At 43.1% G+C, this 27,365-nt stretch overlaps 1 protein-coding gene and 1 long non-coding RNA gene across 17 annotated transcripts in view; one reads left to right on the forward strand and one right to left on the reverse strand.

The window, feature by feature from the left end:
* Positions 1-27,365, forward strand: part of TENM3 (teneurin transmembrane protein 3) — a 1,294,211-nt gene that overhangs the window by 665,267 nt on the left and 601,579 nt on the right. Inside the window, exon 1 of one of the 16 annotated variants that reach the window (XM_086703138.1) lies at positions 4,011-4,165. The exons of 14 other annotated variants lie outside the window; for them this stretch is intronic. The gene's annotated coding sequence lies outside the window, so the exon portion shown is untranslated. Of the gene's footprint in view, positions 1-4,010; positions 4,166-4,694; positions 4,790-27,365 lie in introns of those variants that run through there. One more of the 16 variants, XM_086703137.1, reaches the window with a different exon arrangement.
* On the reverse strand, positions 3,049-4,507 carry LOC147581465 (uncharacterized). The gene is made up of 4 exons (XR_015249924.1): positions 4,354-4,507; positions 4,051-4,144; positions 3,692-3,914; positions 3,049-3,495 (listed from the first exon to the last, which is right to left on the reverse strand). It is a non-coding gene; the product is annotated as an uncharacterized LOC147581465 (long non-coding RNA).

Here is a 27,365-nt window from a genome sequence, read left to right on the forward strand (position 1 = left end):
GGAGAGGCCTATCTGGCTCCAATTCAGGTACTGAAAGTGTATTTTCTACCACCAACAGTCGTTTAATTTAGTGACTCGATCAGTGATCAAATCAGAATGTGTGTTTTATGGTTTCCCTCAGTGGAACGGCCCAGGGAAATAAGTTACTTGTTTTCGCAGGGGAAGAAACAACAAACACCTGATAATAACTCTGGAGCTACTTGAGAGACTTCTGCGTACACGTTAAGTTCTAGTGCTGTAAATTGTCCCAGATTCATTGTTTTCGTCGTGCAAAGTGATTTGTTTAACCACCCTGCTCCCAGTGCCCAGGACTCCTGCTTTTCTCCTGACAGCCAGCTTTCAGCCTGGGTTTTAAGCTCATCACGCATTGTTCTCAGCTGAGGCACAACGTCCTTTGGATGTATACAGATTACTGGCTTTCCTGATCTTTTCAAAGGGTCAGCAGGAAAATCTAAGTGTCTAAACTATGGCTCCCTCAGCCCTTGCCTCCCTTCCTTATCAGTGCCTTGAGCCCCTGGGGTGGGAGAAGTCCAGTCCGATTTGAGCCCACGGTCAGGCCATCTAGCCTCAGTTCGCTGGAGCAGATGTAGTAATTGCCAAGAGTGGCTATGAAGTGAGCGGTTGCCCAAGAGGCTCCTCGGAGAACCTCGCACCTGCCTGACCCGGTGCTCCCCCACTCTGCACGCCTGAAAGCCCCGCATGTCAGAAGAGGAAGTGGCCCCACGGGAGGGCGGGGGACAGCTGCCACCCAGCCTCTGCAGCTCCAGGCTGGACCCTTAGGAACCGGAGGGAAAAAACTGACGGCCCCCAGCCCCCCAAAACATCAGGCTCCAGGGAAGGCCCACGTGACGCTGATAAAATGGATAAGTACCGCCTTCAAGTGGGTGACCCTCAACTGAGGTGGGGAGTTGTGGCGCAGCGGATCCAAAGGGGGTGGGCCCTTTCTCTTCCTGGCCAGCATACTGGAGAGGTATACAAGGGCCGCAGGCAGGCTTTTCCAGGGGTGGGGGGTGGGGGCTGCAAAGGGAGCTTCGCAACCTTTTTTTTTTTGTTTTTTGTTTTTCTTTCGGTGAGCTGCGTATCCTTGTGACAAGGGGACCCCACGGGAGGGCGATGCCGGCGGCTCGGGCCCCATCATCCCGTACAGGACCGGCCGCGTTAAGGCGGCAAAGTCACCAGCCGTGCCCGGCAGAGTTTGCTGTGAGCGGCCAGAGGCTTGCAAAACAGACAGCCACGTCTTGCATTTCTTCTCCCGCTCGGGGTTTTTTTATTGCAGCCGAGGGCACTGCGTGATCTACCCACCACCCCCGCCCTCCCATGACAGCAGCTCAGGGAGGCAAAAAGCCTGATGGTCACGTAGCAAGCTGCCTCTCCGCTTTCCAAGGATGCATTTGGAGGAGAAAGCGAGCGGTATAGTTGGGCAGTGTGCAACATCAGCTTTTCCTAACGACCTCCGATGATGGAACTTCTTTGTTAGTGAGGGGGGCAGAAAAGCCCGCGAAGCCTCAAACTTAACACACATCAACTGCCTGGATTCCGGGCTTCGTCTCACACACGCAACGGTCGCGGAGGAAGCCTGCGCGTTTTGTCCACCAGTGATGCTTAGCATAGAGTGTACGGGGCTGTGTGAATGAATTCTGGAGTATTTTGTCTGTATCGTGGGCAATTAGTGGGAATGCTCGGCGTCACATACTGAAAAACTTTGAATATCATGTAACAGGGAGCTGGGCTAGAGACAAGCTTCAAGATTTATTACCATTTCTAAATTTTGTGAGTTCTATTGTTTCCTATGCTCATTACCAGCTTTAGCTATAATAAGGGCTGAAAAGAGAAAAGAGCTGAAAAGAAGGAACACGCCGCTCCCCGACCTCACCTCCTACCAGCAATTTAGTTTTGTTCTGGCCTCTTTCTGAGGTGTCTTACTTCCCTGTGTGTGTGTGTGCGTGTGCGTGTGTGTGTGTGTGTGTGTGTATTCCTGGATAGTAAAGTACAAAAGAGCTAGGGGGAGTGTTACATGGACACTTTGGAAAGTTTCGAACACTTAAAATGTTTTTGTGGGAACTGGGCCACAAATGTGATTTATGAAACAGCCTACCCGTCTCCTTACTGTCACATCAGGGATGCAAACTTTAAGTAGTTATCTGGGGCAGATCTTCACAATTCGAAAGTTTTCTTAAGAAAAGGAGAATGGCTACAATGAGAGGGTAATAATCATTCATTCCCATCCCCCCACCCGCCCGCCTTGTTTTTTTTCCAAGTGTGAAACACACAAGGCAGGAAAGAGACTGATCCACTCTAGGGTGACTCTAAATCCCTGCCGCGCGGATGTGCTTGTGCGCCCCGGGAGTGGGGCCATGCTGATCACGCATTACGTTACTTTTAGGTGCGTTTGGTCATTTAGCAACTTCGGGAACTCAGAAGCACTGGGCACACTAATTCAAGTTCAGGGATTCTCCTTGTCAGTTCTACCCAAAACTTTGGAGAAACTCTATCATGGAGCCTCAGGCTTTCCTTGGGGGCGGGGGGGGGGGGCATTACTCTTGTTTTCATAGTGCTTACTCTGTTTCTTGGTCTGCACGTGGTTACAAATGTACGTGCTATTTCCTTCAAGCGCGAGTCTGGTTAGGTGCAGGTCGTTGCAATCCTCTGCTCTGAAGTTGAAAGTGGAAGATGGAATGAGAAGGCTCGGAGCTCGCTAGGTTCCTCTGCCAGGCTTCCTGGGTCAGGTTTGCCAGCGGCCCATTGAGGCCTGGGACACTAATTCTCAGCTACACCCTGGAGGAGGGGTAGGATGCCCCCAGAGGAGCCAGGCGCGCTCATCCTCCCCGAGCGCGCGCGCCCCAGCCCGGCTGCGGAACAGGTTCCAGAAGGACGGAGAGCCAGAAAGCAGCTCTTCGAAAGTCGAGGATTGGGTGTTTCGAAACTCCGGAACAGCCGGAACTTAGGTCCGCCTGGGTGGGCTTCCTTTACGCCCGGGAGACTGGGGCTGGGGAGCCGGGAGCGAGGGTGTTGCAGGGAGCTTAAGGGAGTACAAAGTGACCTTGTCTCTTGGGGAGCAGTAAACTTTTATTTTCCTCCCACATCACACAGAGTGGAAGCAGGGGAAAACTGGGGAGGGGGGCGGCGTCGGAGAATGCGGGGCGTGGAGCCTTGGGAGGACTCCAGAATCCGTCCCCACCGGCCAGCGCGCGCTTGTTGGGGCGGTCTTCGTGCTTGAACCACAGGGCGGACACTTGTTCTCCGCCGCCGGTGCCGAGTTGGCGCTCGTGTATAACCCCTTCCCGCGTGCGAAGGTCATTTGCCCTTTTCAGTCTGGGACGAGAGGACACTCTGGAGGGAAAGGCGCAGGTCATTTTCAGATCCTGTTGTAAAGGACGGGCCGCCTACCGGGAGTGGAAATCCTTAATTACACCCTTCTGCCTCGGAATCCATCTTCCCGGCAGTGTCTTGCACTCCTACCTCCTCGGCTGACTCAGCTGACCTGAAATGCCCACCCTATGAAAGATCAAGAAAAGTAGTTTTCTAAGAAGGTTAGAGGTTTGATTACACACAGAAGTGTTTCCACTTCGGTCCAAAGCAATTACCCGCCCCTTCCCCCCTCCCCGACCCCGCTCCCCGCGCGCGCGCGCGCGCGTGGCCGGGAGAAGAAAAGGACAGACCCCTCCGCCCCCCCACCCCCGCACGCACGTACCCCCGCACTTTGTAGGTGCGTGTGAATTTCAAATGGCGCTGGGAGTTCATTAGTGTTTGCAATCAGCGGCGGGCAGACCCCTCATCAGAGCCGAAAGCCTGCAAGAGCCATTCATCAGCGTGAAGTGTTATTCATGGATGACCCCTAAATCACGGCAAGAGTAGTAGAGGCACTGATTGGTCACAGCATGGGAGCCTCGGAGCTTTCCCGTACCCGACGCGGCCTGGAGGAGGGGAGAAGGGAGGGGCGGCGAACGTGGTTCAGTCCGGCAAACCCCATTTGACAGAAAAAGGCAGTAAACGGGGAATCTCTCTTTTTTTTTTTTTTTTTTGAATTAAGAAGAAGAAGAAATAAAGTACCTGTCATCTTGACAAGTGGCGGAGCGGAGGAGTCCAGGATTATAAATGATCACAGCCCGGTCCAGCTCGCCCCGTGATTGGGCTCTCCCGCGATCTGCACCGGGGGAAGCGCATGGTAGGCTCGCCTCCTCCGGCACACACACCCGCGCGCGCACACACACATACACACACACACACACACGCACACACACGGACACGTGTACGCGCCCGGTCTCGGGCACACTCGGCCCGGCGCGTCCCCCCGTCGCACAATTAAGGTCCTGGATGCCGCTCCCTGGCACCGCGCCCCGCTCGCCTCCTCACCTTTCCCGCTCCCTCTTCCTCCTCCCTCGCCGCCAGCCGTCCTCCGGCTCCCCCCGCCGAAAACCGAAAACTCCGGCCCGGCCTCTCCGGCCGAGCCGGAGGCTTCCAGGGGGCCGGCGGGAAGGGAGAGGGGGAGAGCGCGGGGGAGGAAAAGAAAGTGAACTCATTGGCGCTCCGGCGCGCGCTGCCCTCCCCTCGCCGCGTCCCTCGCCCGCCGCGGCCGGGCGGTGGGCAGGGAAGGAAGTTGTAACACTTGCTGTCCTCTCCCCCTCCCGGCCCCCCTCCCCCAGCTCCCACGCTCCGCTCCCTCGGCGGGGCCCCCTCCCCCGCGCCCGGCTCCTTTGAATTTGGCCAAGTGCTGTGTGTGCGCGCTGCTCGGGTGGACGCGGCGGCTGCGGCCGGGTAGCTAGCCGGCGGCGCGGGCGAGCCGAGCGCGGTAAGTGCGGCGCCGCCGCCGGCGCGCCCTCCTTCCTTTCTGGGGTCCTAGTGCCCGGGCCTCGGCGCCGGGAGCGGGCGGGCGGACGGGCGGGCGGCAGCCGGCGCGGAGCGCGGCGCGTTTCCCCGCGCGGCTCTGGGAGGCGGCAGCAGGTTGGCCAGCCCGGGTGGCCCGGGAGCATCTCCTCCGCGCGCGGTCGCCCCCGGGTCTGGCCTCCCCGCGCCCGGGCTCCCCGTCCCCGCCCCTCCCTCGCGTCTGACACCTCCGGCTGCCTGCTCAGGTGGGAACTTCGCCGGTGCGTGTCGCCGGAGGAGCTGGGCACGGCGCTCCGGGTCCGGGGAGCCCCGGGCTCGCGGGCTCCCCGAGAAAGGCAGCCCAGAGGCTGGGCGCTCCGTGGGGGGCAGGGAGTCTTGCTCTGGCCGGGGTGATCCCCAGTTCTGTGGCGCGTCCTCTGAGAAGGTATCTGAGAAGATCCTTGGGGGGGCCTCCAGCGAGCGGGAAGCCCTGAAATGTCACCAGTTTCCGGGGAAGTGGAAAGGAGGCTTCTTCAACTACCGGGGAGCCAAGTTGGGAAGGAAAGAAGGACGGAAACGAGGGGCTGGGGTGGCGTGGGGAGTGCTAGCTCTCGACTGAAACTTCATCCGGAAACTCTGGATGGGGCTGGAAACAAACAAATAGCCTGAACTGGGCATTTAAGAGATTGCAGGCTTACGGATGTGCAACTCGATCGCAGGCTGTATCGTGTTTTGCAACCAGTTAGAAGGAGCGTCAGATATTTTAGATTGAGGTGGGTTGCGTCTGATCTCTGCCGAACACCTTATTAATGCACTTTGGGTTCCATTCTTACTGCCTCACCTTTAAAATAGTTGTGACGGTAACCTGCTACTAATGCTTATTGAGGAGAAAGGGTCACAGGTGATTCTACCTCATCGTACAGCAGGTACATTTGTTTTCTGTAGTCCTTATAATTTAAAGCTAGAGAAAAGTTTCCGGGTACTTTTGGGTAAGTGCAGTGGAGGTGGAAGGGTGAGAGCTGTCCAGGCACTTTTTCCAGGGCCCCAGACAGCTGGGATTCCGGAGAACGGCACTGTCCCTTCATCGTGCTCTTACTTCTTATCTTCTGACAATGTATTTGTCAAACATTTGTAGGCTCTGGCAGAATCCACTGGGTGGTCTTCTCAGTAGAAATAGAAATACGTTCACGCATTACCTTTCCTTTCTGTTGTCAAAAGGAAAACAAAAAACAAGGTAGGACTGGCATCTTTGGAAAGCTTGGAAGAGTACCCCCGAAAGGTAGTATTGCAACAGAACACAACTTGGGCTTTGATTCCTTTAGTGAATTTGTTTAAAATACGCTGTGTACCCTTCACCCAGTTGCCTACCTGGAAAAGTATCTGTGGTCTGTCTAGTATATCAGGAACAGAGTTTAGAATTAAGAGCAACTGCATAATTAGAATTCATTCTAGATTTTAATATTTCAGTTGAAACAAAAAATTTACAAATACACCCACAACCTTACTCTGTGTACTCCTGAATACGTTCTTCATTATCTAAAACTTCTAGCTTTTGTTTCTTAACACTGGAAATTCTGGAAAGAGCCGTGAAACTTTCGATTTGTGATTCTAAATGCAGAGCAAATATTTAATTCTTGCTCCAAGAGTGAGAGGTTAGTTCAGTAATAAGACTTGCTAATCTCACTTTAAAATGTCATGGCATTCACAAATTACTCCTAAATTCTTCAAAGATAGGAGTTTATAATGAGTTTAGTTATTTTGTATTTTAGGATTCTACTGTACCTCTCATCCTGTTGCATTTTCCCTAACAATTTGCCTGTTTTCTTATTTGAATTTGACTATTCCTCTTTACTCAAAGGTACTGCTTTTTGCTCGTGGTACATATATTTTCTTGTAGACAATTTAAAAAAGAATATCTATTATGAGGGAAAGTAATTCCTTTAAGTAAGACAGGTATATTTTTACATATACTACCCAATTTTTATCAAATGTATTTATATATACTAATCACAATCCCAGGGTTCATATATTTGAAGAATTTATTAGTATCCTGTGCCAATAGCATTAATGTCAGCAACTCATAGACAGGAAATATCAACCCTAATGAAGATTCTTAATTACGTAAAATAAAGCAAATAAAATTATAGTAGAATTCTGACTGTTCCCCCCCCCCCCCCAAATTGAACCACTTTGCATGGCTGGGTTTATTTTCTAGAAAGAAATGTTTTAGGTAAATTATAGAGGCTTTTCTTCCTGTGATCTTGTAGGCGTGTCATGAGTCTTTTGGATAGAAAAAGAGAACCTGCTTTATTAGGGGGAAGACAAAGAAGATAAGGATGCTTATCTGTGAATAGAAGAAAGCACCTAAATAGAGCGAAAAGTTTTAAATGTATTCGGAAAGAAAACCTAACTGAACAATAATAATCCAGTTAGCAAGTTCAGGCTACTTTGCTTCTGAAAGCCAAGAGTTAAAATTATTTTCTTTGTAAAGAGTCAAGCAACTAAGAAACCAGGCAAAAGCGTATGGCTATCGTTGGGAATAGGATGACCTATCAGAAATACTTGATCAACTTTGAGCGTGATGTACAAAGAACGATGTTTTTGGAACAGCTGTGAAAGCATGTTTGGAAATGCTCAAGTCTGCCCTGCCTACAATCGTACTGGGAAGTGAGTCCTGAAGATAGCCATAGTTTAATATAAAAGCACCGTAAAGACAGCTTTATTTGTTTATCAGTATTGATCCTTGTGGTAAATACATTACCTTCTTTCTATTAAGCTTTATTTATCCCTTAAGTTTTTTTTTGTTTTTTTTTTTTTTTATTTCTGGGCGGCTGAGGAATGTCATCAAGGTATTATGCTTGCGTGAATCAGTGTTTTCAGCAGTTTTAATGAATTGTCTGCCCTTTTCCTTAAGATGTGCTGTGGAAACCTGTTAGGCACGTTCAGTGACACAGTGCTTATCTATGCAGTGTTTTATTTGATAGTCAAATGTCTATTTTGACTTTCAGAACACACTTCCTTTACTTCGATTGAAAATATCAGCAAAGGATACAGTAATTTGCTATCAAACTTTGATCCACACCCAATTAGACATCCCTTTGAATTTTCAGCTAAAGCCAGTGTTCATATTTGTGTTATAAAGTGGAATGGTAGTCTGGAGAAGAGTTTAACACCCATTCAAAATTAAGAAGTGTACTGAAAAGATAGCATAATAATGGAATGCCACTTAAAAGTTTTAATAACTAAGTCTTTAAAATTATGTCATGTAAGCTGCTTTCAGACCACATTCAAAACCCTTATTTTAGAGATAGCAGCTGTTTTAAGAATCCTGATGGACATTTTGTGCTAAAAAAAAAATTATAAGTTTCAAAACTGATTAATTATTGTGTCTTATAAAAACTGATTTATTTCATACTTTTTTATACCAAGCATTACCATTATGAAGCTCTCCTTCTAATTGAGATTAATGTTTCTGAGCAAAGAAGTGGTTTAGAGGGCTGCATTCATTTTGAGTGCTGTTGTAATCAATTTCAGATACAGCATTCCATGGTGGGTCAGTTTGCATCCAAACCTGCCTTATTATGTAGAATTAACTTGTTGGTGATTGATAGTAATACTTCTACATCTTGAAAAGTCATTTGTTTCCAAATAAGTGTGATGGCTTGTATGAGTTTTAAAATATTGCTTCTTATAATTAAAACATCCTTTTGGGGACATGACTTGAACTTTCTCTAAGAATTATATAAAGCATGAGGAAACAATTCATTATTACGTATTTGACTAAGATAGCCTTTTCTCCCCCCTAGATACAATATGCCTCAGGTGTATTTTCTTGTTCATCAAAGGGCTTTGTGGTCTTTAGGAATTACAAATGGTAAACATTTTACAGCGAGGTTATTTCCTTTTTGGTTTGTATCAGTGTTCTCGTTGAGTTTTTCGAGGAATTCTTAGAATTCTAGATGTACATCTTGCACGTGTGTTGTAACATTATTTCATAAGGTGGTAGGTATTACCCTGACACGAAAGATAATGCATGTGGAGGTAGTTCTTTATCCTCTTTGGAAACCTGGAAACTCATTGGATATTATGGTCCCTACTGTAATATTTTCATTTGTATCTTACTGGTGTCTGGTCTTAACCTCATCAGCTTTTTCTTCTCTTTTGAAAGGCCACGTTAAGATTCTCTTGGACTTTGGTCCATATTACATTGTTTACTGCGATATACGCTTGCAGTCTCAATAAAATAAAATATTAAAAGCATAGAATGTGAGATTAATATAGATGAGTATTCTAATATAGCCATAGTCTATAGGATTTTTAAATAAAGACGTCATGACTGCTTTATAGGGAATATAACGTTCCCACAGTGGCATTGCTTTCTGCCTTCAGGAAAAAAAAAGACTTTGGTGAGAAATATGTTTATTATATTTTAATTTTTTTCACTGTAATGGTAGATTATTTACATTGAATTAGTGTTTTTCCAGTTAAAAACATTCACATAAAAGAGTTTGAAATGCTAAAATAATGTGCTTAAAATGCCATTTTCAAAGCATCATTTTAGCCACCCATTGGAATATAAACCTTCAAAATGCAGAAACGTGCTCTAAGATATATAGATATTTCAAACGCCAAAACTATACAAGGAGTCCTTCATTGGAAACAATGGTGATTTCTTTTTATGGTTTTGATTAAATAACTCAGGTAACCGTAGTTTGTTAGAACAGCTATGTAGAATTCCTGTAAAAGATGGTCATCTACTGAAACCTTCTTCTTTCTACTTTGAATGAGTCACCGAGCAAATTAATGTCAATATCATAGAATGTACTCACAAGTTATATGAGTGTATGATTGAAACCATATCATATAATCACGGTGATGATGATGATGAAGTGATAATAAAAAGGAGACTTTACTGGCCTGTTGCTACTCTTGCAGGCTTAGAAAAAAGCTAGCACTGGGGTAGCACTGACTTTGTAAACAAGTTTGTGATAGGTGGCAGTCTTAACTGAGTTCCAAGACTTGAAGGAGGTAATAGATGGCTTGAATGTTTCAGGAGCGTACGTGGAGTATAAGTGTATCACATTACCAAACTACGGTTATATTCTTTCCTGTAATGTAAGGAGTTGATGATCCCTTCTAGAGATATGGCAGTTTTAAAAATCATTTCCCCCACATCTGTCGTCATCTCTGGCTTACCCTGGAACATACAGAAAAGAGATTGTCCCTTTTGAAAATGAAGTGTCTTGGGAAAAACAAGTGCATATATTCACACCTGTAGTTTCATGTTCAATTACGTGAAAGTAATTGTGAGATGCTGTTTGTTGATAAAGTATTTTCCAGAATTGGAGAATACTTTTTACTTCAATTCCAGAAGCTGGGGAGGAGTGGGGATGATGTGACTTGGTTTGCCCTGGGGCGGGGTCATATTACTTAATAATAAGCAGCTATTTTATAACTGGGTGTAGTGGGTCTCTGCCTTAAAACCAAAAGGAGATATGGAGAGAAAGAAGGGGGGGGCGGGAGAAGTGAAGAAGAGGAAGAGGAGAGAATATGCGTATCTTTTATAAAGAGTGACGGTCCTTTGAGCATTTTCTGTGTGTAGCAGTGTGTTTGACAGAAAAAACGATCTATAAAGGGCAGATTTGGTCATTGCAAGTCGATGGGGTAAGTACAAGGGAAAATTAACTTCACTTTTCAGTGTTTGAGTTTTAGATCCAAGAATGTGAACATCACTATTGTTTAAAAATTAATCGAAGAAATTCCAAATATTGTATATGGGTCTTCATATTGTCAGAGGAAAGAAAATCTATTAACAACTCTATTTGTTTATATGGGACTGAACACCAAATTACAATTTTATAATTCTCAAATTTATATAGAGACTTAAAAACAAACACTCTGATTATTTAAAATGGTCATTTAGGAGGTACTTTACAAGCTCACTTCTCTCCGAAGATGAAGCTCATAATCAATATATTTTAGTCATTCTGTCATCTCTTCTCTTATTAGTTACACTTACAGAATCTTGTGATAATTCCTCTTCAGATTGCCACAATTTAGAAAGAAATAACAGTTCAGTAGTGACTAGCTGCCTTCAGTCTGAATAGTAGGGTGACGTGAATTTGTGGTCCCTGCTTTATCCAGAAAAACAAAAAAAAAGAGATATTCTTTTATGAGAGTGGATTCTTTCATCTTGAGTTCAGTTAAGCTCAACGAATAGTGCACGATTAGAATTGTGGAGCCACTATCATTGCGAGGAAGTGAGGTGTCTTTCTGCTAACAGGGGCGTTTCCAAAGAGAGGTCTTTCTTCCCCCAGGAAGTTGTAGCATCCCTGTTGTGTCCGGCATTTGGCTTCTGTGCTACAGTGGTACCTTAGGGCAGCTAATATGCTTGGACTGCACCTTGGAAGGTATGTTATGCAGAGAGTGATAAGACAGGACTGAAATTAATTTAATTTATGAGAAATGCATAAAGTATTTTAGTGGGTTTGCATGCAGCACTTACAAATACGGTAATATTGGGATATGTATATTTGGGTAATATAAAAGTTATCCTATTGAAAAGGATACTTGTTTATTCTGTCTACCAAGGGCTCCTTTAAAATGTGACATCTGTGCTAATACCTTTATCAGAGATTTTGAAATTTGTCAACATGTAGGTGGGAAAACTTGGCAAGGGACTGGTCCTTTTTAAATAGCTCTTTAAAAAAAAAAGCTGGCACAGGGCTTGTCATTTAAAATAATTATGAAAGCCAGAAGACAGCTGTAAATTTTATTTCTTTCAGAATTTGTAATAACTTCCAGCTAAAGAAAGCTGTCAGACCTATAGTTTTTGAAGAACAAATCCGACTTTTTTTTTCCTCTGAAGAACAACAAAAGCACATCTTGAACAGTGTTTTACGTTTTTCTATACCTATAAGCAAAAATGAAATGACTATTTAAAATGTAAACTTTCTCACTTAAACTGTATGTCATGATAAGATGAGAATAATAACAGTAGGCAAAAATACTGCAAATAATAACTAATCTAGGAATTTAAATAAATATACAAGAGTGATTCACTATAATATAAAACAGGAATAAGAGCGTTAGTAATAACCATATTTTGTCTCAGGATTGTCACAAAAATAAGGCATTCTTCTTACAGAAGTATTGTTGAATTTTATGATAGCATCAATAATAGTTGGAGAATAACCTGACACAATCAAATTAACTGAAATATTAATCTTCTTCATGTTCTCTTTAAGAAACATTTCTAGAGAATTAGAAAGTTCCTGAGAATAATGATACCTTCCAGCAAAAAAAAAAGATGTTTGTTACTTTACAAAGCTGTCCGTGAATTTGGGTTCAGAAAGGGGTGAAGGTTGAAAGCAACTTTTGCTAGGGTATTATCACTCGAATTAAAACAGAACAGACGTTTTCTGTCTGTAATATATTTCTAAGTTGATATTTCGATCTTAATTTTCCACCACTCTTTTTTTTAATGAGGCCGTGAGCATATTCAACCACTTAAAAGTAAATTTCAATTAAACAAAAGTTAAAGCTCTTCCTTGTAGGTAATGTGTGCCTGTCAAACCAGAATTAAATCCTCACTTTCAGAGTAATTTTTATGCTCCCTTATAACTTTTTCTTGCCAAATAGAAACAGCCTATTCTACGTTTCCTGTGATTGAAAAATTAAATGAAACACAATTCTCCCTTACTGGTTACTTTTGCCCTAGAGGATACAGTCTCTGAATGAGAACGTGGTATTTCAAAAAATTTTATAAACAATAAACAGCCCTCAGTTGTTAAGTTGATTTTCCAATAAGGTTTTTTTCTTTGTTACTGATTTTAAAATTATATGTGTGGCAGAAAAGAAAACTTCTTAAGTGTTTTCTATCTTGTGTTTTGATTGTGATAGGATTTTTAATATTATGTTTTCATTTGTATGGTGTTAGGTGGTATAGTATATGTATAGTGTTTCACCTTTAAAGGAAAATAAATCATTGCAAAGGATAGAATTTAAAAATTAAGCTTATTTTTTAGATGACTCATACAGGATTTGAAGCACAATACATTGTAGTTAAAAATGCAGTGTTCCACAGAAGTCTGTATTTTATATTTTCAAATTCAAATATTGGTTTACCGATAATGTAAATAATTAGACGTCAATAATTTAAATTATTTACACTTAACGGCTTTTTTTTTTTACGTGGTTCCACTAATCAGAACTTCACATTCTTTGTTTAAATGGATATTATGCTCTATCATCCATAATTAAGAAATCTAAATAGATTAGTAATCAAAACATAAACCGACTCCAATATAAGTTTTTAAAGAACCTAATAGGAATTACGATGATTAGGTCTAGTGCTCTTAGAAACCATAAAATGCTGTAATAACTATCCCATTTTATATACTCCAGATACTGGGAGACTAGTTATTAATACATATGTATGCATTATCCACACAGATAACCAAAATTTTATTTATTACAAAACTGTAAGATGAATGAGATACTAATATTATTTTGCTTAACTCACACAGCATGAATGCATTTGTCAAATGATAGCTATATTTTAAGATGCATCATTTATTCGTTTTCTGGTTTAAAGTATTCTCAATAAAATTCATATTATCTTGCATTTCATTGAAGTACCATGTTTATAGCAAGTTGGGTCAGCCCTCATAGCCATGGCAGAAGTCTAATCTCCTCTACCTCAAGTTTTGTATAAAATATGCTCTTTCCAATAACATCCTTCATCTCCACTGTGCAGGTGTTTTCTGAGATTTTGACAAAGGAGAGATCTGAAGGAGACGACCTAGTGCTTGTTTTAAGAGATGCCATCAGTTGATTCGGCTCACATCATCTGATGACAGTAGCTTTTAAAACTGTATTGTACTTCAGATAGGAATTTTAACATATCAAGTTTGGCAAGTTTCATATTAAGCCATCAGCACAGGGTAATTCTGAATTACTTAACACAAATCATTAATGTATCATGTATTTCATTTAAATGTGACATAAGGTATATGAATTGGTTGTATAATTACCACTTGAGCTTTGAAAAGCCTATAATGCACGTTAAAAATCTTAAATGTTCAAGAAAGCAAAGTATTGGGAGTTCTCAGTCTTGGAAATCGTTATTAATGTAAGCCTTCTAGGGACTCTAATTTTTTTTTTTGTTATTTTGTTTTTACCTTTTCTTTTTCTTTCTTTCTTTTTTTTTTAATGTACCTTCCAGTATTATCACTTAATTTAAGTCTGGAACAGTAGCATTTGATTTAGGAATAGATGTAAATTATTAGTACACATTATGTATTTTTTTTTCCCCCAAAGGAAAGCATCGTAAGGCTTTCTGGGTGAGGTTCTGGTTCCTTTAGGATTAAGAAGCGTTGGTATAAATGGCTAATTTTGGTAGAAGAGTGTTACATAGTTTTTAAGTCCTCGTTATTACTTTTAAAAGAATATCCCATCAGGAATAGGAAGCTTTGTGGATAAGCTGCCACTCTTTGATGAAGGATTATGCATTCTCCCCTAAATCTGTGATCCCAGAATCTGTTACACAATAGTTTTATCAAGTAGCATTGGACTGGCTTGGCCATCATTTCATTTCCTTGAAAAAGTTCATTGCTTCCTTTCCTATATCGAATATTTATGTAGAATTTTAGTCTCAATATAAATTTTGGGCATGAATAGCTCCAACTCCTAAAATCCAGAGGTTAATAATTTGATACAAAACAAGGAAGCCTGAAAAGTTTGGAAGGACGCTTTTACATTTATGCCAGATGACAAGTGAATTGATTATCGTGGGGTACTCAGTCATTTAAGTGGTTTGTCTACACAGAAAAGTCTGCAGGGTCTGTGGCCTGATTGAAGTTCCTTGTAAGCTTTTCCCATGTTAGTAATATTCAAAGCAACTTGAGACAGAAATAATAACATATAAAAATGAGGCCTTCACATATTATTAGTTAATTTTCTGTGAACGTGTATGCAAAAAGTGAGCGTATTGTAGCATGGTTTTATCATAGATTCTTAAAAAAAGAATGGATATTCTGTTATGTTATTATATTCCCATTTAGAATGAGTAATTTCTTGCAAAGCATTAAGAGGATGATAAAAATGTGTCATGTTCTAGGGAGATTTTTTTTTTTTTAGTAAAAGAAATATATTAAAAATTGAATGGTCATTTCATCCTATTAAAACATCAAATATCAAATATTGGTTAATTGAGACATTTTAACTATAAAACACAGTGATGCTTCATTAAAAAGCATAATTTATGATAGGCAATTAATTTCCTTAATAAATGAATTCTTATTTCTGAGCACATTAGCTTTTAAAAGTTTAAAAAGAGCAGCAAAGTTTATTATAAAAATTGCAAAGTCTGGAAGTAGGTGCATTTTTTTTTACAATTTAAATCATTCTAGTTTTTGTATGCTTATTCATTGAATCATAGTACATAAATTTCAGAAGACAGTTCTGAGTTATTATCCCCTTAAACTTTTATACATGCATAAATAGGTATATCTGTTGTGGAGGATACATGAGTCGAAAAGATTGGTTCTATTCTTAATCATTATATTGAACATATTTATGAAAAGCTATTTTAAAATACTGCTTTTTTAATGATCACTTTCATATAACAATTGATTATGTAAACCATCATCAAAGATTCTAGGCTTTTATAATTGGTATAAACACGAGATTAAAAAATGAACAGTACTACCTGGAAACTACTGGATGTAGCTGAATTTCAAGTACTTTATAAGATGTTTTAGAAGAATTTAATTAAGACCTTAAAATATTTTATGTAGACATCGGTCCATGTTTCCAATTGATTATTACTACGAAAACACAGGGCTTATTACACTGCATGATTGAAAACCATTAGTTCATCATGTTGCCTATTTTAAATTCTTACAATATGTGTGTTTTAATTTCACGTGTAAAAGTAATACAGATTAAGGATTTTGAAGAGCAGGGTTTTCATCCTATCTTTCATCAGCTCTGTAGCTGAACCCTGGCAATCTCCTTCTTCATTATTCCAAGCCACTACCAGATACTAATCTTTGCTGTGTCCACAGCTGTTGGAGGATTTTTTTTTTTTTTTGCAAATGTAATTACAAATACATGTGTTTTGTGCACCTCACTTCCTTTATATGCTTGTAAAGGAAGACGAGAGGGCAGCAGGACAGGCAATCACAGGTCCCTGGGTGTTTCTATTAGTTTTCAAATCATTATGTCAAGCATTGTGAGGAAGAATTGCAAAAATGAAAACACAACAACTTTGGCTTCAGTGATGGCAAGCAATAAAAATTACTAAAAATTTAATAATTTCTCTACAACAAGTACATTTTTATGGGGTTCAGTACCACTGAGTCAAGTGGTTTCCACACTTCTGCGGGTCATGTTTCGACAGTGAAGGTCATAATTTAAACTAAACCAAATATGATAGTTTTTTTTTTTCACTTCTCAAAAACCCATTAAAACATGACATTGTAGAGAGAGAGGTATTAATCTCTTGCATTTGTTTGCATGTGCCCAGTTGGAGAATGATTGATGTCATATGGGCACTTAACAAATGTACAGTGATATAACCCTGCAGAAATTAGAGAGAGTGCTTTCTGGAGAAAATTCAACGTATTTACTTGCATGAATATTATTTATAGAACAAAATTGGAAACTAGCTATATATAAGGAAGTGTTAAGACATGTTAAATGTGTCAACTTTTAAGGATAACCTGCCTTCATTATTTATAATATTTCTCTTCTACACTGTTGGAATTTTTCCATCTCTGTGGGCAATGGGATTGGCTATCTCCAGGAATAAGTAAAGGAACTTTCTGTGGTTAGAAAAGCGTAGAAAATTGAGTTCAATACTTGCTACTTTTAGCAGATTGTCAAAGATGTTGCATATGAACACAATTTTCGTTTTCCTTTCATTTGCAATTCTAGAGGATATCTGTTGCCTGATGAAAATTCTTTGGTGGCGGGGGGGGGGGGGGGGGGCACCTGGGTGGCTCAGTCAGTTAAGCGGCCCACTTTGGCTCAGGTCATGATCTCAGTTTGTGAGTTCGAGCCCCACGTTGGGCTCTGTGCTGACAGCTCGGAGGCTGGAGCCTGCTTCAGATTCTGTGTATTCCTCTCTCTCTCTTTCTCTCTCTCTCTCTCTGCCCCTTTTCCGCTCTCTCTCTCTCTCAAAAATAAATAAATAAACATTAAAAAAAAACTCTTTGGAATACAAGAAAGGTGGGATGAGGGGTGGGGTAAATCGGGCTTCAGTTGGAAAAGATAGACCTATATACAGTCCACGATTTTTCTGCTACTTTTCATGTAAGCATATTCATTGTGGGGAAGGGTATTCAGAATGTAAAGCCAAAATAGGAAAAGTGCCTTAGTTTCAGGAAAGCTTTTGAGAATTTTTCAGGGGAAGAAATGTACTACTTACCAGTCAAAACTTGCAATCTTTCCCCTTTTACATTTAATACACTGGAAATTAATAGTGAGTGACTGCCACTGAACCAATAAAAGTTACGGGGCTGTCTCGATGTGGTAAAAGCTCTGCCCTGATTTGAAATCCTATCTTTATTTTTAATGGGTGCCTCACTTCCACATTCCCCCCCCCCCCAATATGTTGAAATCAAACCCCAAGTGTTTTGTCAGTGTTCTGTGTCCAAGTGACTGTCCTGGAGAAGATGAGAAGAAATCAGACATGATCTCAGACCCCCAGGAAGTTTTCGCTTCTAGTTGAGGCGTGATCTAAAAGATAACCGACAGTCATTAAGGTTATTAAGAAAGCTGAAAGAGGTTTTGGAGGAATTACTGCTTTGGTCAGATTGCACTCTAATAGCCCATGGATCTTTGAAATGCCAGAGAACTGCAGAGAGTAGAGAATCTAAGGCTTCCAGCATGCAGCTTTCCTGCAGCCTACAGACATTAGCAGAGCCTTGAAACTCTATGGATGTTGGAAAGGACACGAGGCGGTAACTACTGACGGACAACAGAAGTGCCCCGGGGCTCACAACTGTTTAAAAAGACAGATAGCGAAGTGAACCAGAACATAGGCCTTCTACTTCTCCACACAGACGTGGCCACAGACGCCCGACAAGGTGGGGCACGAAGAGCCAGGGACCTGGGAAGAACAAAGGTTGGCCATTTGCCGCCTTCCCTGTGGAAGAACTTGGCCAAGTGTTTGTCGCAAGCTTACCCACAAAAGCGCTGTGAAGACAGATCCTCTTCTCTCCTGTTCTCAGTACTGCCAGCTTCTAGCACAGTGCCTGGCCCTGAGGAGTCCTTCGGTAAATAATTGATGTGGGAATGAAGTCTTCCCTCACTCCATGTCAATGTCAAATGTCCTCACTACAGAATAGCTCCTTTCTACCAAAGGCTTGTGTTCTCTGGACTCAGGTCATCCCCCAGGACCACGGAGACTCTAAAAGTGTTTATTTTGTTATTTTAAGCTTGCCTACGATTCACGTTAAATAGGTAGTTCCCGCAAAAAGTGGTCAGCCTTTCAGTGAGGACAGAAGATATGGGTGTAGACTATCGATCGCTGGAAAAACAAACAAGCAAGCAAACAAACAAACAAACCCAAACAGCTGACATGGGGAGGTAAGAGGATTCCAAGACAGGGAAACCGCTTGAGCAACAGAAATCAACCCCAGCACACCTGGCAAATTTGTGAGCAGGTGACAACAATGGAGGCAGGTGACATAGGTACCTGAAATCGGCCAGGTTAGTTACATACCGCGTTGTATCTCGTGGGTAGATGTATATCCTTTCGTATTTCCTAAAATATATAGTTCTCTTTGTCTTTTCGTTTTTCCACTTTTGAAAGAGACACAGAGAAATGTTTCCTTACTATGAGAAAAACAGCAGAGCAAGTTGGATAATAAATGGTGTTGACGTAGCCTCGGAGTTGGAGATGCGGGGTGATGGGAACCGAGCACCCAGGGACGCACGCTTCCTCCGAAAGAAAACACCACATCACACCTCTAGACTGGCTCTTGCCACGTGGGGGTGAAACGGTGTTACCAGACTGCAAGAGTTTTTAAGAAATGCCAGAATATGAATTATGTGAAATCTCGAGATTTTTAAATGTTGGCTCATTTAAAAAAAAAAAAAAAGGCAACGCACAAAACACACAGAGAAAACAAAACACGCACGTATGTAGGCTGGGTTTGGCAGTTGGGCCCCCAGTTTGCAACCTGTGATATAGATGCCGAGATCTGCGTTATGCCTTTTGGAGATCGTGGGTGAGCAGCAGGAACCGAGCAGAGGATCCCCCGTGGAAAAATCTGTGATGAGCTTGGAGAGAGAGCTGGGGCCCAGATTGTGGATTATCTTAAATGTCATCCTCTTCTACCCATTTTGGAGGGAAAAAAAAAATGTTTGCAGTTTGTAGTACACTTTTTCCTGCTTTGAAACAGAAACGCAGGTTGCCAGCACGCCTTCAAGAAGTACTATTCGTGCCAAGTCAGGAAAGGGTTAAGTGACGGTAGTGGTTATAACCCGGCCTTTCGACCTTCGACCTTCGCTCAGATACTTCAGATCCCTCACTCCGTATCCCCCTCTTCTGCCCACCAGGGAGTGCATATACCAGGCTCTTGATAACTTATTACACCCGTAACTTGGGGGCACTCCAACAGCAAGCTATAGCTAATACATTTTTCTGCTAGCATTTGAATATTCCCTGAATCCAGACACTAAATCCTATATAAAAGGAAAATCCAAAGTTAAACATGACATATTGGATTAGGTCATACTCATTACATTAATTGAATAGAAAGGACACTTAAATTCCCTTGGCACACTGTTTCTCATTGTCTAGTGCTGAGTGAGTTGGGCTCTGAAACCTACTTGCTCAAATCCCATTCCTGTCATGTATTTGCTGTGTGACCTTGGGTGAAGCCAACCCGTCTCTGAGCCTCATTTCCTCATCTGAACAACAGGATTGGGACTAATGGCTGGAGACGTTGCTGTTGTCAAGAGGCTGGTACCATGCCCTGAACACGGCAGACCCCGCACGGTGGTGGTGGCCGCGGTCACAGGTGTGGTTGTCGCCGGCACCTGTAGCGAACATCGTGTTCGCTATCGCGGCTTCATGGAGATTTTTGGAGTCAAATTTGGAGACCAAGGTCAGGTGCCACTGTGCCGCTTGGTTACTTTAATCTTCAAATACGGGGGTGCTCACGTGCCCACCTGTGGGGTGGATGTGAAGATGGCCACGTGGGGGTGATCCCTCTCTCTCCAGAGGGATTCTGGAGTGTCAGGTGTGCAGTGCGAGAGGATATGTGTGTGGGTGTGTGTGCGCGCGTGTGGATGTGTGTGCGTCAAGAGTAACGCCCGCTCGTCCAGCAGTCACGCTGCTGCAACCTCAGCTCTCTAAATTGGGTAAGGATAACGAAAAGCTGTGACAGACCTTCTTTTCTTGACTTGGGCTGTCACCTGGGATATTTCTCTTAATTAACGAATAATCCTTAACAACACTGATTCTGCGACCTGCCGAGTTGCTGGTTCGAAGTGGTAAGTTCAAGGGGAGGAGACGGTTCAGGTTTGGGCTGTGGGCGGCCAGGACAGTGACAGCGTGCGATGGCTTGTCCTCCAGGCGGCATTCACAACAGCCCTGATTAGAGTGGTGAACGCTCATCGGGCCGCCAGAGTCACTTAAACAAAAGAGGGCAAAGCGTGTGTGATATTTTACAAACGTTTATGTGAAAAGGGTGAAAAGATTTTTTGACATTTCAAGGAGCATAAGATTCATCCCTAAAATTTATTCGAAGACACATTCCCTACGGATGTCAGATAACTGGGATATTTTATGGGGAAAAAAAACCCTGCTTTGACGGGGTCAGCATTTTAAGTATATTCCGGTTCATGTTTTTAAGATGAAACGAAACAGTCACTTTCTTCCCACATCACTGTTGGAATTACGTATGCGTGTAAAATGTATATTCTGTGTTACAGAATAATAATTATATAAATAATATGTCTATATAAACATATAAATCGCATATATCCATTATATATTTATAAAATTACTTTCATATAAGTTATAACGCCCAGGAAACTTTCACAGAAATTTGGTGCCCAGATTTAAAACATACATTGACAATATACTGATACGTGAAGTAGAAATAATTACAAAACAAACTTGAGTGTAGAAAAAAAAAATATTTCCGTTTAACAGAATTACTTAGCATTTGGATGTATCTTGTTTGTCTCTTTAAAAAATATATGAAAAAATATAAGAAACGTCTCCACCGGCGTATGAGTTTGCCTGTGGATTTCTTAATTTTTTGCTGAAAAGCAAATTGTAACCGTTTGTCTGAAATGTTAGTTGACTGTAATGGAAGGTAGCTGTTTGTGTTCTTTTTTAGCTCGGACGTCCTTATTACATTATTGCTTACTAAGCATCTGTTAGGAGTCTAACATTGGTTCAGGCTCTGTGAGAAAGGTGCAAAAAGAAAGAAGATGTATATGTCAGGAGCCCCAAAGAAACATGCACTAATTAGACAGGGCTTCTAACAACATGGAGCCAGGATCAGATCTGAAGACGGAACGCCAAGTGTCACAGCCCACAGAAACTCAGGGAAGAGAGAGGACCACGTGGGGTGAGGACAGTTCCATCATGCCCCATCTTCATCATTTCCAGGACAGCATTCTCGGTGGCTCCTCTCTCGGGCTTGAGGACCACAGCTACCCCCTTCTGTATCCGCATCCTCCTCCTCTTTGATCACACAAGCTAGAAGTTTAAGAGCCATCTTTAAGACGGCCCCACGGCTCCCTGCTCACCTCTGGTCTCTCATCAGATCCTGCTGATTTCTCCCTGTGCTGAGTGTCAGTACCCAGAGCTCCTTTCTGTCCTCGCTGCCAGTTTCCTAATTTGGGCTCTCATCATCTCTCATCTTCATTACGAATGATGTCTTCCAACTGGGCTTCCTGCCACCCGTCTCTCCTCTCTTTGATCCATTTTTCTAGATTGCCCTCGGGGAATATTCTTCCTAATAACCTGATCCGGTCATGTCACCGTGCTCATGAACTCACAGTGGCTCCTCTTTATCTGGAGGGTGAAGCCCAAACTCCTCAGCGTGGTAGTCGGGGTGTATTCTTCATGGTCTGGCCAAGACCCCGCGAAGCCCACCCCCCAGTGGGGTTTCTCACGCACGGCGTACTTTTGTTGATTTGTTGGCTATTTCCCCATGCACCAGACAAGTTTTCCCCTTTCTGCCTTTCTCTGTGAAAGTGTTTTTGATTCTCTCAACAGAATTGTTCATCTCTCTCTCTCCCTCTCTCTCTCTCTCTCTCTCGCTCCTATATTTTAGTATTTGTCCATCTACTTAAATCATTCGGCCCTGTCTTCTAGTCTACTAGCATTAAAGTGTTCCAGGAATAGGAAGGAATTTAAGATCATGGAGGTGAAGCACCTGTTTTCAAAATGGGGCAAAACGTAGACTGGGCTAAAATAAGGAGCCATTACCCAGTGTGGACTTCCGGTCATCCTTGCCCTTTGACCTCAGCAGCATCCCCCGAGAAGACGCCGCCTCCCGCATCTTAGCCAGTCTCTCTTCACCGTGTTGTCAAGACACTTCACGGTGTCTTGGCTTTTTCTAGTTCACCTGCAAATACTGGAGTTCCTCAGAAACTAGCCCTTAGACTTCCTACCGTCCTTCTCATTGCGTCCACTCTCTCCCAAGCCCTGTGATGTCATTGATTCCCATGGCTTCAAGTAGCACCTGCAGGCAGGCGGTTCCAATGATACTCCACTCTAAACCTCTCCTCGTGGGGCGGGTGGGGGCGGGGGCAGGCGTATGATCGGTCATCCAGATGGCGATACTTGCGGAGTGGAAGGGGGCACTGAATGGCAGGGTGCCGGGACAACTAGTATGAACAGTCCTGGGTCAGCAGATCCCTGTGGTTCTCCTCCATATATTGAACTTCCTGACATGCGCTGTTGGATGTCTGCAGTGCCCCTCCCCCATATGACCTGAACTTGTGGTCTTTCCCTGAAAGCCTCAGCCTTCCCCGCTGGGCTAAGACTCAGTAAATGACATGACTATCCATGGATGGACTCATGGCTGCATCCTTGACCATTTCCTTTACCCCATACCCTGTATCCTGTTAACCACAATGCCTCGTTTACTTTTTTTTTTTTTTTTAACTTTCTGAATCCCTCCTTGAAACCATATACGTTTTTTGTCTCCACCACTGCCGTGCTAATCCAAGGTCCCATGACGTTGGGACTGGACTCCCGCATTAGCTTTCTAATTGATCCACTGGCATTCGATCCGGACCTCTCTCCAGTTCCGTCTCTGCATCACAGCCAGAGTGATTTTTTAAGCGTGCGGAAGGATCACATCATTCCTTGTCGAAAACAGTACATAACACAAGACCCCTTTTATGTCTTCCTTTTACACTTCATTGTAAAGCCCGCAAAGCTGGGGGCCGTGTTGGGCTTTGCTCTCCTTTGTTTTTATCAGTAATGTGCGTTGTACCTCATCCATACTCCTTTATAAATACCAGTTAGTTGACTAAACAAGTGAATGAAAGACCCAGGATGCTAAAACCTGACTTCAGACTACTGATTCTAGAGTCTCGGTATTCTCTTTCCCTCCGAACGCGTTTCACCACCTTGAACGGGAATGCTCTGCCGTTCCATTATTTACCATTCCGTGCGTTCTCATTTGGGGAACCAGAGTATCCCCATCTACCCTTTGTTTATTCAAGACTTTTCAACCCCAGCTACCCCTCAGAATCACCTAGGGGGTTCTCAGAAGGTACCAATGCCAGGATTTCACCCCACCCGGATTAATTCAGAATCTCAGGAATTATGACTTGGCCATAATCATTAACTCTCAAAAGCCTGCCGGGTGTTTCTAACACCTAGTCAGGGTTGAGAAGCCACGGCTTTGAATCTCCCTGTTCTTCAGGTCCTATCTCCCACTCCTGTTTCCTTCGGGGAGACTCTTTGGTCGCTCATTTTGTTTCTTAGAAGCTAGTAGAATTCAGTGGAGCAGTAAGGTCAACATTTATTTCATATTTTAGGAACCCCATCCCTATGTTGTAAGACCCATTAGGGCTGAGATTGTACCTTATATTCAGGATGTTGCTGAGGCTTGAGAAGCTACTTTATAATATCCTTTTATTTGACTGACAGCCGCTTGTCACATGGCACAGATTTAGGGTTAGGAAGCCACACTCCGTCTTTTAATTTGTGGCTGCCTCTGTGATTGCACATACCAGCCGGTTCTTCTTAGGTGTCCCGTCTCATGCCTGCCTCTCTAGTGGGCTGTCTGGAGTCATGTGATCTGCTGAGGTCTAGAGGCGCATGCTCTTCAGGTAGCAGAGTAAACAGAGGTCTTCCTCTACTCAGAAAACCAACTTTCCCTCAGGAGCTCTGAGACTTTTAGGAGCCGTTTACACAGCTGTTACGCACTCCCTTAACTTTTTAATCCCATTGCTGTAGATGCAACAAGCTGAATAGAAACTAAAATGCACCCCAAGTAACTTCCTCAGCCACTCGGTCCTTGGGCTGGGGCCACAGCAGGCGTGAAAGCAGTTCCTTAAGCGTGTGCATGCATTCATTGACCCAGGTAGTCCACTGTCCCCTTAGTAAAGATCACCAAAGTTAGTGTAGATGCTTTGTAAAGGTGTTTCTCCACAGACAGAGCAAGACAACAGGTTGTAAAACACGGTGTCTTTGGGCAGGTGCAGCTTTGCACAGAAACTAAAAGGGCAGACAGCTTCACGCTACCTTTTTTTAAGCCACTCTTAGGGCCTTCAGCGCCCATGCTGTGACTGAGGGAAGAGGCACCAAACCCCAAACCCCGCTTCTGCACTGAGACGGAGGGGCGATGACACCCCAGAGTCGAGCCTCTCACGTGAATCTTGGAATATCCTTTTTAGTGGCTTCGTAGATTTTGCCATCATTTTGCAACTGCCAGGGGAATCTTTGTGGTAGTTCACCCCAAACCATGAAACATGTAGCAGAAATGCCCGAAGCATGGAAGGAATACTCTCTTAAATTTTTCTGTTAACGTTTATTCATTTTTGAGAGACAGAGACAGAACACGAGCGGGGGAAGGGCAGAGAGAGAGGGAGACACAGAATCCGAAGCAGGCTCCGGGCTCTGAGCTGTTGGCACAGAGCCTGACGCGGGGCTCGAACTCACAAGCCATGACAGCATGACCTGAGCCGAAGTCGGACGCTTAACCTACTGAGCCACCCAAGTCCACGTGCTCCTGGAAGTAATAATTTTGGGTCGTTATAACAGTCTGAGTAGTTATAATGGGCTTTGAAATTTATTCGTGAGCAAATTTCTGGTACCCCTTTTAAAAATCCAGATGTTTACTCATGGGTAATTACTGATTATAATTGTTAAATTCCAGTTTCCTTAAAACTTAGAAATCGCATACAGGTAAAGAGAAAGAGCACACCGTGTTCTGACTTGGGCTAAATTTGTTCTGTGGATGATATCCTGTGTTGGAATTATTAGTGGCCCCTGGGTGGCTCAGTCGGCTACGCGTCCAACTCTTGATTTCAGCTCCGGGCATGATCTCAGGAATCCTGAGATTGGGACTAGTGGGTGGCGTGGAACCTGCTGGAGACTGACTGCCTCTCTCTCTCTCTCTCTCTCTCTCTCTCTCTCTCTCTCTCTCTCTTCTCTCTGCCCCTCCTCCTTCTGGGGCACACACATGTGCCTACGCGCTCTCTCTCTCTCTCTCTCTCTGTGTGTCTCAAACATTTTTTTTTTTAAATGAGGTTATTAAAATGAGCTGCCTGTAAGATGGATGTAGTCACTGTGGATTTCAGTGTGTTCTGTGGTTAACTGCGGGTCCCAAGAAGCCAAGTATCCTTCAAGTGCAGTCTTTATGTAAAACCACTAAGATAACATCTCCCTCTGCAGTCTTTGCTGGGGCTCAAGCTGACTGACTACAATGGCTGGCATTTTCACTGTTCTCACACTTATAAAAATAAAATTAGAAAGCAGCAGAGGATACAGAAAGACATCTGGTAGTACAAAATGAAGACATTTATCAGAAAGGATGCCTTCTTTCCTTTTTAAAGACTACACAAAGTTTGTTTCATCCAATTATGCCTAAAAGTATAAATGTCACATAATTAGAAAGTGGAATGAATAACAAAAAGTTGAAACAAATATTCTTTTGTATTAAATCGTGGCTTAACTTCCTTTTCCTGTCACATGCCTTGCCCTAATACACTGACTATCCTAATTCGCAATCTAAGTGTATATTAGATTCAGGAAGTGGTAGGTTTTGATAAAGAATGGGGGTGGACACACTGAGGGGAAAAGAATTCTTCGGTTCACCTGTTTCTTTTTTTTCTTTTTAAGGTTTATTTATATTTGAGAAAGAGAGAGAGACAGAGTGTGAGTGAGGGAGGGGCAGAGAGAGAGGGAGACACAGAATCCGAAGCAGGCTCCAGGCTTTGAGCTCTCAGCACAGAGCCTGACGCGGGGCTCGAACCCACGAACCGTGAGATCATGGCCTGAGCCAAAGTCGGACACTTAACGGATTGAGCCACCCAGGCATCCCACCTGTTTCTTTTAAAGAAAGGACTTGTTGCTTCCCTTGTGCAGCTACACTTGTTTCTTGAGACAGGATATCAGTCACTGCGTTAAGTTTGCATATTATTACACTGGCATGTCTAACAAGGGACGAGCGTGAATTTCCACGGACGCGGTTTCACCTCTCGGAGGTAACACGTAGACTTACAGATTAACTAGATTCAGAAGCCACGCGTGCACCTAACTACATCAGGTGCCAGTTCTCTTTCAGTATCTGTGAATGTCTCTGTTGTGGGTACGTTGTGACTGATCGAGAAAGAAAAGGGTCGTCTTCGTAAAGCCATTGTACTGTATGTGAAAGATTAAAACGTAACTTTAACGTTTATTTATTTTTGGGACAGAGAGAGACAGAGCATGAACAGGGGAGGGGCAGAGAGAGAGGGAGACACAGAATCGGAAACAGGCTCCAGGCTCTGAGCCATCAGCCCAGAGCCTGACGCGGGGCTCGAACTCACGGACCGCGAGATCGTGACCTGGCTGAAGTCGGACGCTTAACCGACTGCGCCACCCAGGCGCCCCAAGATTAAAACGTAACTTTAAATGCAATGTGGATTGCATGTGTCAGAGGCACATACTCTAATTTTGGTAATTCATGTTGAATTTTCTTCTCTACGCCAGTCAGCCTATTTTATCATTTCGTTTAGGTGGGCCACTTTTCATTGACTACATAAATATAAATATATTTATAGGCTTAAAATTATTCATAAAGTCCATAGTGACTAAAGTTTAAAAATGAGAATTAAATGGGGGCGGCGGGAGGGGGGGATGTGTGTGCATGTGTGTGTGTGTGTGTGTGTGTGTGTGTGTGTATACTTTTGTATTGATGAATACCATCTCCAAAGATCTGTACGTTTGACTGCCATTAATCAACACTTCTCGAAAATTAGATTAGATTAATTCATAAATCAAGGGGTTTTGAAGCCTGCAGTCTAGCTAGTTAGGTGGGTTAATTCTGTTCTCTTACATAGATTCACTGAGCACCAAATTCACA

This window comes from Puma concolor, chromosome B1 (assembly GCF_028749965.1).
Source record: "Puma concolor isolate L17-30 chromosome B1, mPumCon1.1.hap2, whole genome shotgun sequence".
In the NCBI taxonomy this organism is placed as follows: Eukaryota; Metazoa; Chordata; class Mammalia; order Carnivora; family Felidae; genus Puma; species Puma concolor.